This window comes from Balaenoptera musculus, chromosome 3 (genome assembly GCF_009873245.2).
Source record: "Balaenoptera musculus isolate JJ_BM4_2016_0621 chromosome 3, mBalMus1.pri.v3, whole genome shotgun sequence".
In the NCBI taxonomy this organism is placed as follows: Eukaryota; Metazoa; Chordata; class Mammalia; order Artiodactyla; family Balaenopteridae; genus Balaenoptera; species Balaenoptera musculus.
In genome coordinates, this window is record NC_045787.1 from 118,303,839 (window position 1) to 118,318,130 (window position 14,292).

The following is a 14,292-nucleotide window of genomic DNA, read 5'->3' on the forward strand; positions in this document are numbered from 1 at the left end:
GCTAGAGATGCATGGAAATGAAATTTATTCCTTCCTTTAGTGTTTCCATATTAGTGTAACAATTCTGTCTCTCTCATTGATGAGGATTCAGATGCTGCTTTCTGTGGCCAAGTGGTTTCCTTTCCCAGGGTCTGATGGTGGAGGAGGTGCTGGCCGAATTAAAGAAAGCACTAGACTGAGAGGGTCATGGGTCATGGGTGTGGGTCCACCACTCTCACACCCACCCTTGACTTTGACACACAGTGTCAGGGCTCACTTACACCAGCTTGTGAGTTTTCTAAATAAGCCCGTGTTGCTGACTCACAGGAGCCTGAATAGTACTAATAACTGTGTAGTAGTATTACTCCCCCAGAGGGAGGCCACTTGCCATTTGGCAAGTCCACAGAGGCTGCTGTCTCCCTTCCCCTCCCGCAAGCAGCTACCCAAGGTGTCTGGGGCTCACATTCTCCTCCTGCTACTGAGGACCCCACAGGGCTGTCCCTCTCAGGTCAGGATGGGACTCAAGACCTGCCCTTTCTCAAAGCACATCCCATAGTCCAGGGAATTACTAGCCACAGGGACTGTTGCCTCTCACCAGCTCTTCCAGATCCCAGCTCCTCAAATGTCCTGCTCTCTGCTGAGTTTCCTTTACCGAGAAGCAAAGCTGAGCCAATCTAATAATAAATGAGAACAAGGGATCAAGTGGCCCCTTTTAAATGAGCTAGGTTTTTAAATTAGTTCTTTTAATTGTGGTAAGATACACATGACATAAAGCTACCATCTTAACCATTTTTAAGTGTACAGTTCAGTGGCTTTAAGTACATTCTCATTGTTGAGCAGCCGTCACTGCCATCCATCTCCAGAACTCTTCTCATCTTCCCAAGATAAACTCCTTACCCAGCAGACAGCAACTCCACATTTCCCCCTCCCCCCAGCCCCTGGCAACCCCCATTCTACTTTCTGTCTCTATGGATTTGACTACTCTAGATAGCACATATCGATGGAATCATACTGTATTTATTGTTTTGTGACTGGCTTATTTCACGGAGTATAATGTCCTCAAGGTTCATCCATGTTGTAGCATGTATCAGAATGTCCTTCCTTTTTTTTTTTTTTTTTTTTAAATTAATTTATTTATTTATGGCTGTGTTGGGTCTTCGTTTCTGTGCGAGGGCTTTCTCCAGTTGCGGCGAGCGGGGGCCACTCTTCATCGCGGTGCGCGGGCCTCTCACTATCGCGGCCTCTCCCGTTGCGGAGCACAGGCTCCAGACACGCCGGCTCAGTAATTGTGTCTCACGGGCCCAGTTGCTCCGCGGCATGTGGGATCTTCCCAGACCAGGGATCGAACCCCTGTCCCCTGCATTGGCAGGCAGACTCTCAACCACTGCGCCACCAGGGAATCCCCATGTCCTTCCTTTTTAAAAAGGGCTGAATACTATTCCATTGTATGAACATACATACCACCTTTTGTTTATCCATTCATCCATTGATGGACACTTGGGTTGCTTCTACCTTTCGGCCATTGTGAATTATACTGCAGTGAATGTGGGTGCTCTTATCCTGCTTGTTTTGAGCCATTTGTATTTTAACAGGATTTTTAAGGAAGGTAATCCAAATGGTGCAATATTTCGGGGATCTGAGGCTGACCCCTTGAGAGCTGTTTTAGGCGGAGACAGATTTGGTGCTCTTGCATCAAACTATGTCACGTGCATATGGGGCTGCCTGGGGATATGTGTTCTGGTATCGTGTGTTGCGTGCTTTCCTCACTGACAGGGATAGGAACTTATGTCCAGTGGAAGGAAAATGTTTCTGACTATAAACACTTCTTAAGCTACTCGGCCATGGGAATCTTGACAGTGGTTGATTGGCAGACAGTGACAGTGGGAAGTGATGGGGTGATGCAGATGCAAGAAGGCTTTGATATCAAACCAGCAAACATGTGTCCCCCACATGGGCTTCAAACACCTGCCTTGTCCTGATTCTTTAGGGTCCTTGCTGATTCACATCCACCACCCCCCCCAAGATCTCCTGTATCTTTAACTCTTAATTTCCCCACCATCAGCATTGCAACATGCTCAAGTGTAATGAAACAAAACTGCAAAGCAAATCATAACCTCCCTCCCCCAACCCCCGACCCTGAGCCCTATCACACTTCTTCTCCCACCCTCTCTCCCTCTCTTCCTCCTGGAGAACTGTCTTCCCTCCTCACTTCCACATCCACATCCCTACCCCCACTGACTCCTAAACCCATCACACTCTGGCGCCCATGCTCTCCTGGCTCTGGGTTCCAATATGACCTTGCTGAGCCTCCTGATTTGAGCTCCTGACAGACCCGAGTCTCAGCCCCCTGTTCAAGGCAAGAGCCCTGCATCCTGAGCGGTCCTGGCATCTTGCTTCAGAGGCAGTCCCTAGAACACCAAGAATTTTATATTTCATTAATTTTTTAATTTTTATTTTTACACAGTTTTTAAAGGTTACACTCCATTTACAGTTATTACAAAATATTGGCTGTATTCCCTGTGTTGTACAATACATCCCTGAGTCTGTCTTACTTCCCCACCCCTACAATGCCCCTCCCCACCCTTTCCACTGGTAGCCAGTAGTTTGTTCTCTGTATCTGTGAGTCTGCTTCTTTCTTGTTATACTCACTAGTTTGTTGTATTTTTTAGATTCCACATATAAGTGATATCATACAGTATTTGTCTTTCTCTGTCTGACTTATTTCACTTAGCATAATGCCCTCCAATTTTTTGTAGCTTAGTAATATTAACTTGTATGTATAAACCACATCTTCTTTATCCATTCATCTGTTGATGGACACTTAGGTTGCTTCCATATCTTGGCCATTGTCAATAATGCTGCTATTATTTATTTATTTATCCTCCCCATCAAGAGAAGGAGATGTAATCCAGAACCACACCCTTACAAACTCAGGAATAAAAGCAATATTTGCAAATCACTTTTCAGACAGTGGAGTGTAGAGATGAGGCAATCACCTCTATCATTAAACAGACTTTGATACGACTCCCCGTTCTGCTAGTTGCTAGCTGGGAGACCTTGGGCAAGTTTCTTAAATGCTGTGCCTCCTCTCCTCACCTCGAGATGCAATTGTAGTTGCACCTACCTGGTAGGACTATTAGGAAAAATAAATAAGAAAATGTGTGTCGACGGAGCAACTAAGCCTGTGTGCTGCAACTACTGAGCCTGTGCTCTAGAGCCCGTGAGCCACAACTATTGAGCCCATGTGCCACAACTACTGAGCCTACGCACCTAGAGCCTGTGCTCCACAACAAGTGAGGCCACCGCAGTGAGAAGCCTGCGCACCGCAACGAAGAGTAGCCCCCACTCACCGCAACTAAAGAAAGCCGGCATGCAGCAACAAAGACCCAACGCAGCCAAAAATAAATAAATTAATTAATTAAAAAAAAAAAAAAGAAAATGTGTGTCGAGTGCTGAGCACAGCGCATGGCTTATAGAAAGCATTTCATAAGGATGAGCTCTTATTACTCCTTTTTAATTGGTGTAAGTTGACCTTAGTACTTAAGTCTGTCTTGCTTTTCATACCTGTAAAATTTGAACGAACAAATGTGCTAAGACTAAGGGGTTTAATTGCAAAATTCTCTAGAGAATAAATGGTTTCCTAAGAGATCAGAAACATTTACTAAAGACTGCATGAGAACTGCAGGAAGAAACATCGTCTAGAGGCTACTGAAAGGCAGAGTCCCTGAATGAGGGTGAACATTCCTAGATGTTGGGAGATAAACCAAAAGACTCGAGAGTGTGATTAAACGTGTGCCTCGGTGATTAGCGTCAGATAAGATGAATGATCTCTATGATGCAAGAACAAACACAGACTGTGGGAAAACAGCCACTGGAAAAGCTATTGGAACTAAAATTAGATGATAGTCAACAGTCTGGCCACCAGATGAGGAATCTACTGTTTGATAAATTTCACAAAACTGTAGCCCTCATTTTAAAATAAGTAGAGAGATTCCAAGAACAGATTGCAGGGTCCATGAACAGGTATAGCGATCTGATAAAATAGCTGAATTGTAGGCAGAAATTGAAGGACATTGAGGTAACACTGACACATGCTGTTCCACACATGGAGGCTGGAGGGTGGCTGGACTGAGGTGGAGGGTCTAGTCCTGTGTGGTGCTGTGTGGCAGCTGGGAGCATGTGTGGCTCTCCAGTACCTGACCTGTGGCTGGTGGACACTGAGAGGTGCTGTGAGTGTAAAAGACGCACAGCTTTCAAAGGCTGAGTAAAAAAAAACAACGTGAAATATATCAACAATGTAAAAAATATTAGTTGCATGTTAAAATAACAGTTTAGATGTAAATGTTGGGTGAAATAAAAGATATGAAAATTAATTTGACTGTTTATACTATTTTAATGTGGCTTCCAGAAAATGTAAAATTACACACGTGGCTCGTATTTGTGACTCGCTTTATATTTTTACTGGACTCTTGTAGTTGGTTCAGCTCCAGACTCCCCTTGCTCCACCCAGATCCAGCTGGTATAAACCATGACCTTGGACAAGTTATTTAACCCACGGAAGCTTCAGTCTGTTCATCAGTAAAAGAGTGGTTGTAGGAATTAAAGGGGGTAATTAAAAAGCATTAACAGTGTGCCTTGTCCAGAGTAGGTAGTCAACAAATGTAAGCTATTTTTTTCTGTTGTTAGTTAAACCCATAGAGCTGGAAGTTTCCTATAGGTCAGTAGCATTACGTATTTAAGGCAATACTAGAGGATGCCATCACAGTCTACCAAATGAGAGAGGAAAATCTGCCCACCTTTTAGAGCAGCGGTTCTCAACTGGGGACGTCACGTCTGGTGATGCCTGAGAGGGCTGCTACTGGCTGTCTAGTGGGTAGAGGCCAGGGATACTGCTAAACATCCTACAACATACAGAATAAACCCCACCCCCAAAAACACACACGCACCAAATTATCACGTCAAAATGTCAATAGTGCCCAAGGTGAGAAACCCTGAATTAGAGGCTCTTGGTTATTTGCAACTTACACTGATTAATGGTCAAGGTCCAGAACATGTGTGACATAAAAACTACAAATGCCATCCAGGTGCATGGCCCCAAACCAGCAGCATCAGTATCGCCCAGGGAGTTATTAGAAATGCAGATTCTCAGGCTCCATCCTAGTCCAGCTGAATCAGAATCTCTGGAGGTGGAGCCCAAAAATCTATGGTTTAACAAGCCCTCCAGCTGATTCTAATGTACTGTGAAGTCTGCGAAGCCTGCTCAGCTGACAGTTTCCTGGTTACCATCTCCTGCACATCCCAGGCCCGAGCAGCAGGTGGCAGCAAAGCCTATAAGGATGTTGTAACGCCTGCGAAAAGCCGAGAAGCTGCGTGCTTGCGACGAATCAGTTGGTAACCGAGCTGGGTGCCAGAGTGTTTTTACACTAGATCACAGTTAATAATGCCAGCTTTCTAGTTTCAGGAAAGTCAGAGGGGAAATGGTTCATAGTCATCCTAAGGTCCCTTCTTAGTCGTATAGTGTTTGCAGGGCTTTGAGATTGTTCAGTTCTAACGTCTGTTACAAAGGCGTCTTCTCCAACAGATAATTTAGTGAGTAATTCGGTTTGGACTATTCTCCTAAAATACTTTCCACCCTATAAAATCCCAAAGCCGTGAGAATAAATCATTTCTGCTGTCCCCAGGCAACTTTGGGCCAAGTATTCGACCCATCACCCGCCTTAATGGACCCTTGGCCCCTCCTCTACACGTGGACCAGATCTAGTGAATGATGAACATCTCACGTTCCCCAGGATCTTTTGTCCAGCAGGTAAAACTAAATTTGTTCAGTAATCTTTATTAAGGGTAAGAGCGAGCAGGTTACAGTTCAGGTAATTTTCCATTTGTGCCACATGGGGGCGCCCTCCACACTGCCATGGGCATCCATGGTCCAGGTGAAGGCGTTGAAGCAGAAGGTTGAGGGACCTGCTAGGCAGTGAAGGGCGGGGAAAGGGAACAGTTACTTTTCTTCTATAAAGTAGCTGAGTGATGTGGCTTCGGTTAGACCTCAGCCCTGCACTCTAGAGCTGGGTTTCTCAAAGGGTGATCCCGGGTCCAGCAGCATCAGCATCACCTGGGAAGTAGTTAGAAAAGCAGATTCTTGGCTCCATCCCAGACCAGCTGCATCAGACGCTCTGGAGGCGGGGCAGTGATCTCTTTTAATAAGTGGCTCCACCCCCTCCCTCCAGGTGATTGCGCTGCAGGCTGTAGCTTGAGCACCGCTGCTCTCTAGTCTGGAGCATCTCCCTCGTTACTGGCTGGGACGCAAAACCACGTTGCTATCTGATCTCATCACACTTCTGCCAGGAGGTGAAATCTAGGAGCCCACCTTCTTGATGCCCAACGTCTTCTTCAGGTCACTTACCTGAGAACACCTGAGGATACTGAGGTCAGTCACTCTGCATGAACCTGTGGAATCCCTGGGCTCTGAGGGATATAAAAGAGCGTTAAGTAGGGTTTCCGCCCTCACGGAGCTTCCACTCTCCTGTAGGAGATGGGATTGCCACTGGGAACCAAAGACTGAGAGGGGCCCGAAGGCTGTATTTCTGGCTACAGGGGGAGGCAGCGTGGAAGCACACACCTGCCAAGTTCCCTTTTCTGTCCTTGGCCTTCCATTCTCTCCCGCTGATGCTGCAGCCCATCCTTCTCTCCTTCCTGCTCAACTGCCTGCCCTAGGGTTGCCATGGTTTTCTCTTCGTTTTCCCCCAACCTCACACATCTCTTGTCCTATTTCTCCCACTCCATTCTGGTTTTGTTTTAAATCCCAAAAGTCCAGGGATAGGTCCATCAGGGACGGGGACCCCAAGGGGCAGGGGGAAAGGAGAGAACCGAGTGGACAAGGGCAGATTTCCATGTGGGGTAAATCCCGAGAACCCCTGACTGCACTGGGATCGTGGTTGCTCTTGCCCCAAGCGCTGTGCAAGCCTGGGGGAGGGAGAGCACTCCAGGATGCAGAGCATGGGAGAAGCTTGGGGCGGGGTGTGGCTGGACCTGAGCTAAGCTTTGGCAGGGGCTTCGGGTGAGCAGAAGGGAGGGAGGGCCCGTGCCAGCCCAGTACCAGGAGGAGCTGGGGTGTGATGGGGAGTCATGGGAAGTGAGGCTGGATGGGTCCCCAGATTGAGGAGGTGACAGTTAAGGTTTGAGTTTGACGATGGAAGTACTAGGGAGATATACTAGATTCTTGGGCAAAGGAGAACCGTGCATAAGAATAAACTGTTATTGAGAAGGCATCACCTATGACAGGGGTCACAAACTCAAATGCCTATTTTGTGAAGCGGGCCAGGTAAGAAGCAGTAGGGCGTGGGGAGGGGGGGTGCTGGGGGAGGTAGAGAGCTGGTGTTTGCTCATAATAAACGAGCAGTTATTACACAAATCCGGACAGTTATCACCATGGGGAAGTAGAAGCCCAGAGCTGCCAACTCTTCCTGCTTCTCAAGAGAAGTCAGAACTCTGGATTTTTTTCTTAACGTGAAGTTTCTTAATTTTTAGATATGGCAGCTAATTACAAACTTGAAAGTCTGGGCCTCTGGTTGGCCAATTCTCACCTGTATTTTTTTTCTAACTTGGGGGTTTATACCATAGTCTCAAAATACTATCTCATTTCTTCCTAGTTTCCTCCCTCACTCTTACTATCAAATCCATATATTATGAACAAAAAATAAATATAACATTCACCAAACATTAACAATGTGCTCCTTTAGAGGCTTCACATGGATTATCTCATTTAATCCTCCCACAACCCTGCAAGATGTTAGTCCCATGTACAGATGGAACACAGTGTCAGAGAGGTGAAATCAGTGGTTCCAGATCACATAGTTACCAAGTGGAGGAGCTGGGACTCAAACCCAGGTGGTCAGATTCCTGAGTCATGTATTTAACCTGTGTGCCTTTCCTGTGTAGTTTTGTTACTATATTTCTGTCCTGTTTTTCTCTCTTCTGAGCATGAGTGATATTCGTGAGGTTACGTCTACCTTCTTGTGTTAAAATATCAGGCCTGCTTTTTTTTTTATTGCCTATACCCTGATGCATAAGGCATGTGAGTCAGTTCTGGTCAGTTTGACAGACATTTATTGGGAACCCATCATGTGCCGTGTACAGGGACGGGCACCAGTACAACGTCACGAAGCCATTTTAATAGGGGATTCTGACAAATAGAAATGCCACCTGTCATAATATGGGATGTCACACTGGGATAAAGGCATCCTCAGTATGCAGTGAGATCACACTGTGGAGTCGTGCATGTGGGGAGGGGGTGGGCCAGGGGTGTCTTCCTGGGAGAAAGGTTGTGGAGCTGAGTGTCAGAGAACTCTGAGCAGCACCGGGGCTCAAGAGGCCAACCAGTGGGCGAGCCGCAGGGTGGAGGGAAGATCGAGAGAGTGGTGACAAGGCGTCAGGAGGAGCCAGGAGAATCTACCTAGGAGGGCTGGTAGATAGGAAGAAGGGCCAGTGCCAGAGGGGGCAGGGTGGATAGGCTGAGGGGCAGAATGCATAGAAAGAATAAAGGTTTGATTGTAGAGTGAACAGATCAGTGAGTCCACCGAAAGGCAGGAAGAGGACATTGCCTCAGCTCAGCCCGGCACACAGGAAGGGCTGACCGTCCGGCAGCCTGCTGTATCTCTTATTGGTTGTGGCACCTTAGGCAACCTGCTTTGCCTCTTTGCCCCAGTGTCCTCATCTGTAAAATGGAGTCCCTCGCTCATATAGTTTAGCGAGAATTGCATAAGACGCCCATGCCAGCTCTAGCCCAGTGCCTAGCCCAGGGCGATCACTCAGACAGTGTGAGTTAGATTATCGTTGTAGGCACTTGGTAAATGTTTGTTGAATGAATGAGAGAGAGCAGTGGCTTAAGCATCCCCAGTGATACCCGCTGGAGGTGGGAGATCAGGACAGGAGCTTAAGCTTAAGAATGACCCATGATTCCACTTGTCTTTGACTGGCAGATGAGGGTTACATTCATTTGAATGAAACCGCAGCTTTATCATAGACTCCAAATGAAGCCGTCTGGTCCCCTTGAGAAGCATCCCACCTAACAGGCAAGTCTGACCACAGATTCTGCAGTTGAATCGGCCATAATTCAGTGCTGAGGCTGCTGACTTTCCCCAGTGGACTTGTCTGCATGCAGGCGAATCTGGCATTCCTGCAGGTTACATCGTTCCCACCAGGTGCAGTTAGCCCCTCCGACAGAGCACGCTCTCCAGGGCAGTTGCAGCGACCTGGCACCTGACACCTGACACCGCAGAGCCAGCCCATCAGGTGCTGATGTGCGGCTGTTCAGGATGAGCGCCAGCCTCGCTGACTCTGGGTGATGGACAGATACAGCTACCGCCACTGCCTCCCATGCTCCTGAATACCATGGAGTGGCCAGTCTCCCAGCCAGGTGGGTGGCTCCAGGTGGCCACTTTTACCTTGGGAATTCCCACGAGACCCAGGAAAAGACAGAAGAGCTCTGTAAAATGATCACAATCATGCTTTCCGTTTCTGTAGTCATTTATGTTAAGGATCTCAACTGCTGGGGCACATGGGACTTTTTCTCCAGGGTTTCTGTGCCGACAGCTGTCGTACCTTGATTTTCAGCGGGTGATGGGTGCCCCTGGACGAAGAGACCTCAGAAATGAAAGTCTGGCTGCTTTTTTCTGAATGAAATGCTTTCTGTGGCAGCGGAGCCCCAGCTGTGTGCTGGATTCCTCTGTGGAGCAGGACACACATAGAGCTGCAAGTTCTCAATCGGTAGGTGGGTGGCCACACCCAGACACCGAGGTCGTTAACCAGCTCCTTAGGAGGCATTTCTCACAGTGTGGTCCTCAGGCTGCCTGCCTCCAGTCTCCTGGGCACTTGTTCAGAAATGCAGGGTCCTTGGTCCCACCCCAGACTCACTAAATAGACAGGGTGCGGATGGCTTCATGTTTAACAGGTGACTTTAACCACAGGTCCCTCAGCAATTTGAACACATTTCCATTTGAGAACTGCTGCATAAGTGATGCTGATGTACCAGGACACTTGGAAAGCCACTGCTCTACAACAATTAAGCTTGAATTTCTGTCCCACAGACCTTAGATTCTTTTTTCCTGACTCAACTAGACTTCCCTCAGCAACTTAGGCAAGTGTTGGCCAACAGAACACAAAGAAGCAAAGAAAGTAGAAAAGTGATGTAATCTGAGGCCATGTTGAGTCTGAGGCCAAGAAATTGTGATGGAAAAACACCAGGGCTCCTCACCTGGCCTGTGACAGAGCCTTGGTGGGTGAAGGGGAGTGTGTGAGAACTTTCAGAAAATGGTCCACACCACTCTGTTCTTTTTCTGAAGGAAGGAGTCTTGTATTTTTTTAAATTTTTTTTTAATTTTAATTTTATTAAAGTATAGTTGACTTACAGTGTTGTGTTTCAGGTGTACAGCAAAGTGATTCAGTTATACATATACATACATTCATTCTTTTTTAGATTCTTTTCTCATATAGGTTATCACAGAATATTGAGTAGAGTTCCCTGTGCTATACAGTAGGTCCTTGTTGGTTATCTATCCTATATATAGTAGTGTGTGTATGTTCATTCCAAGCTCCTGATTTATCCCTCCCCCACCCCCCGTTTCCCCTTTGGTAACCATAAGTTTGTTTTCGATATCTGTAAGTCTGTTTCTGTTTTGTAAATAAGTTCATTTGTATCACTTTTTAAAATTAGATTCCACATATAAGTGATGTCATATATTTGTCTTTGTCTGACTTACTTCACTTAGTATGATAATCTCTAAGTCCATCCATGTTGCTGCAAATGGCATTATTTCATTCTTTTTTATGGCTGAGTAATATTCCATTGTGTATATGTACCACATCTTTTTTTAAAAATTATCTCTATTTATTTTTACGTCTTTATTGGATTATAATTGCTTTCCAATGTTATGTTAGTTTCTGCTGTACAACAAAGTGAATCAGGTATATGTATACATATACCTCCTCCCTCCTGAGCCTCTCTCCCACCCTCCCCATCCCACCCCTCTAGGTTATCACAAAGCACCGAGCTGATGTCCCTGTGCTATGCAGCAGCTTCCCACTAGCTATCTGTTTTACACATGGTAGTGTATATATGTCAATGCTACTCTCTCACTTCTTCCCAGCCTCCCCTTCCCCACCATGTCCTCAAGTCCATTTTCTATGTCTGCATCTCTATTCCTGCCCTGCCACTAGGTTTATCAGTACCATTTTTCTAGATTCCATATATATGTGTTAACATATGGTATTTGTTTTTCTCTTTCTGACTTACTTCACTCTGTATGACAGACTCTGGGTCCAGCCACCTCACTACAAATGACTCAATTTCATTCCTTTTTATGGGTGAGTAATATTCCATTGTATATATGTACCACATCTTCTTTATCCATTCATCTGTCGTTGGGCATTTAGGTTGCTTCCATGTCTTGGCTATTGTAAATAGTGCTGCTATGAACACTGGGGTGCATGTGTCTTTTCAGATTATGGCTTTCTCCAGATATATGCCCAGGAGTGGGATTGCTGGATCATATGGTAGCTCTATTTTTAGTTTTTTAAGGACCCTCCATACTGTTCTCCATAGTGGTTGTACCAATTTACATTCCCACCAGCAGTGTAGGAGGTCTCCCTTTTCTTCACACCCTCTCCAGCATTTATTGTTTGTGGACTTTTTGAAGATGGCCGTTCTGACCAGTGTGAACACCACCCAGTTCTTTGGTGAAGGGGCTCGTGGTAGCTGGCAGCCTCCTCTGGGAGAGGAAGCCGCTGCTGCTTCCAGACCTGAGTGGCTTTTCCCTCTGCCCACAGGCTGGGGGCAGAACTGTGTGAGCAGAGAGATTAGGAACTTGGACCCCAGAGGTCAGAGCTCTGGCCTCAACCTGCAAGGTCCGACCTCCAGGGAACAGAGGGCGCAGTACCCCTGTCTATGCAGCGTTTGGGGAGCCTTTACCCTGTGTTCCCTGTGCCCGTGGTCAGTGTGAGCACTATGAGTCTATGACAGCCAGTGCAGAGCATTCTCTAGGAACCTGGCAGACCAGACAATGGTAGCTCTGTCCCCGTGTTTGCTGGAACCCAGGCAGTTAACCCAGAAACTGCCCTTGCGCCCTTCGGGGCGGGCAAATTTAAAGGCTCTCCTTTCAAGTTTAGCCTGACATCTCATAGGCTGAGAAGATGCACTTTTCTCCCCCAGATCACAGTTTTTCCACACTCTTTAACCATCAGGCCTTCAAGAGGTCCCCTTTTCTTCTGCTGCAGCTCATGGTCCCTGGGAGAATTCATAGAACTTCAGAAGAGTTCCCGCAGGATCTCCTGAGGCCAGGGGACCCCATGTCCAGTGATTTGGGCTGGGAGCACTCCAGTGTCCTTCCCCACCGTCAGGACAGCCAGACGTCAAACAGCCATCCCGGAAGACCAGAAACTGGAGACATTTTAAAAATGTATTCTTAGTTCATTTCATTATACTCAATGTCATTTCAGAAACTAAGGCACTTGCCAAAATGCACACGATATAGCTCAGTTAAAGGGATAAAACAAAGGGAAAACAAAGGAAGGGAAACAGACAAAACCAAGTTCTTGCGTGCATTCTCGACTATACTTACTAAAGACGGCACCCAGATTGGTTCCAAGCTTTTTAGCAAGGAAAAAAGCGATCAATCTTAAAGATGACCCAAATATCCTCAATTCCTTCACCCTTTCCTTTGTTAAAAATAATCTACTCTTTATTGAGCTTCTCTGTGCCAGGCACTGTCCCAGGCACTGAGGATAGAGCCATATGAACAAAATTAAGTCCCTGTCTTCCAGGAGCTTACTTGCCAGTTGAGAGAAATAAACAATATGCAAGGAAACAGTGAAACATATGATGGTAATATATCAGGCGCTGCTGAGTGCTAAAAGAGAAATGAAACCGTGTACAGAGGTCTATCTATTTTAGATAGAACAGTTAGGGACGTCCTCTTAGGGAATGATGTTTGAGCGGCAGCCTTAAGAGTGAGGAGGAGAACCACGTGGATGTGGGGGGAGAGTGCTTTGAGCACAGAGGGCAGCACGTGCAAAGGCCCTGACATGTAAGGGCAATTGGTGTGTCCGAGGAACTTCCGAGCAATCAGAGGGGCTGGAGCACAGTGAGGGGGAAGGAAGGTAGGGCGTACGGGATCCCCTAAGGAGTTGTGCAACCTGAGCCCTGGGAGGTGATGAGGGCAGAAGGAGAATGGGACCTTCCAGGCCACGTGAGGAGTGTGACTCTTACTCTGAGTGAAATTGGCAGCAAATGAGAATGTTGAGCAGAGAGGTGATATGATTCTACCAGATCTCTCAGGCTGATGTGTGAAAAATGGGTTGTAGAGAGGTGTTTTGCTAGTTGACTAAGATTACAATAACAAAATACCACAGACTGAGTAGGCGCCTTAAACAACAGAAATGTGTTTTCTTACAGTTCTGGAGGCTGGAAGTCCAAGATCAAGATGTCAGCAGGTGTAGTTTTTTCCGAGACCTCTTTCCTTGGGGTGCAGACTGCCTTTTCCATGTGTACTCATGTGGTTTTTCTCTGTGCATGTGTATCCCTGGTGTTTCTCTGTGGGTCCCCATTTCCTTCTCTTGTAAGGACATGGGTCAGACTGGATTAGAGCCCACCCTAATCACCTCTTTCAGGGCTCTGTCTCCAAATATAGCCACATTCTGTGGTATTGGGGGTTAAAGCTTCAACACATAAATTTGGAGGGAGCACAGTTCAGCTCATATGGGGCAAGGATAGAATTGGGGAGACCAGTTAGGGGGCTAGCAAGAGATGATGGTGGCTTGGACCAGAGTGATAGATGTGTAAATGTGAGAAGTAATCAGATTCCAAAAATATTCTAAGGGTAGAATAAGATTCATTGATGGATTGGATGGAGGGTGCAAAGAAGGATAGGAGTCAAGGATGGCTCCAAATTTTTTGGCCCAGGCAACCGGAAGCATGGGGTTGGCATGAGATGGAGAAAACTGGGGGAAGAGCAAATCTGGGGAGATGCTGAGAGTTCAGTTTGGGACATGTTAAGTTTGAGATGCCCATTAGGTGTCCAAGCAGAAGTGTCAGGTAGTCATAGGATATAACAATTTGGAGTTCAGGGGAGAGGTCAGGGCTTACTGACATATCATTATTCTTTCTCAGTTGTATGTTTTTTTTTCTTTTTTTATAACCGCTTTATTGAGAGCTAATTCACATACCATAAAATTCACCCTTCTAAAGTAAACAGTTTGGTAGATTTTAGTATATTCACATGATTGTGCAAACATCACCACTGTCTAATTTCAGAACATTTTTAT

The 14,292-nt window shown here is 46.4% G+C and overlaps 1 long non-coding RNA gene across 2 annotated transcripts in view; it reads left to right on the top strand.

Annotated features, from left to right (window-relative positions):
• LOC118891816 overlaps positions 1–14,292 on the top strand; it is a 43,910-nt gene that overhangs the window by 303 nt on the left and 29,315 nt on the right. Inside the window, exons 1-2 of one of the 2 annotated variants that reach the window (XR_005019179.1) lie at positions 5,666–5,785; positions 6,204–6,403. The exons of the other annotated variant lie outside the window; for it this stretch is intronic. This is a non-coding gene — a long non-coding RNA (uncharacterized LOC118891816). Of the gene's footprint in view, positions 1–5,665; positions 5,786–6,203; positions 6,404–14,292 lie in introns of those variants that run through there. 2 annotated transcript variants of the gene reach the window in all.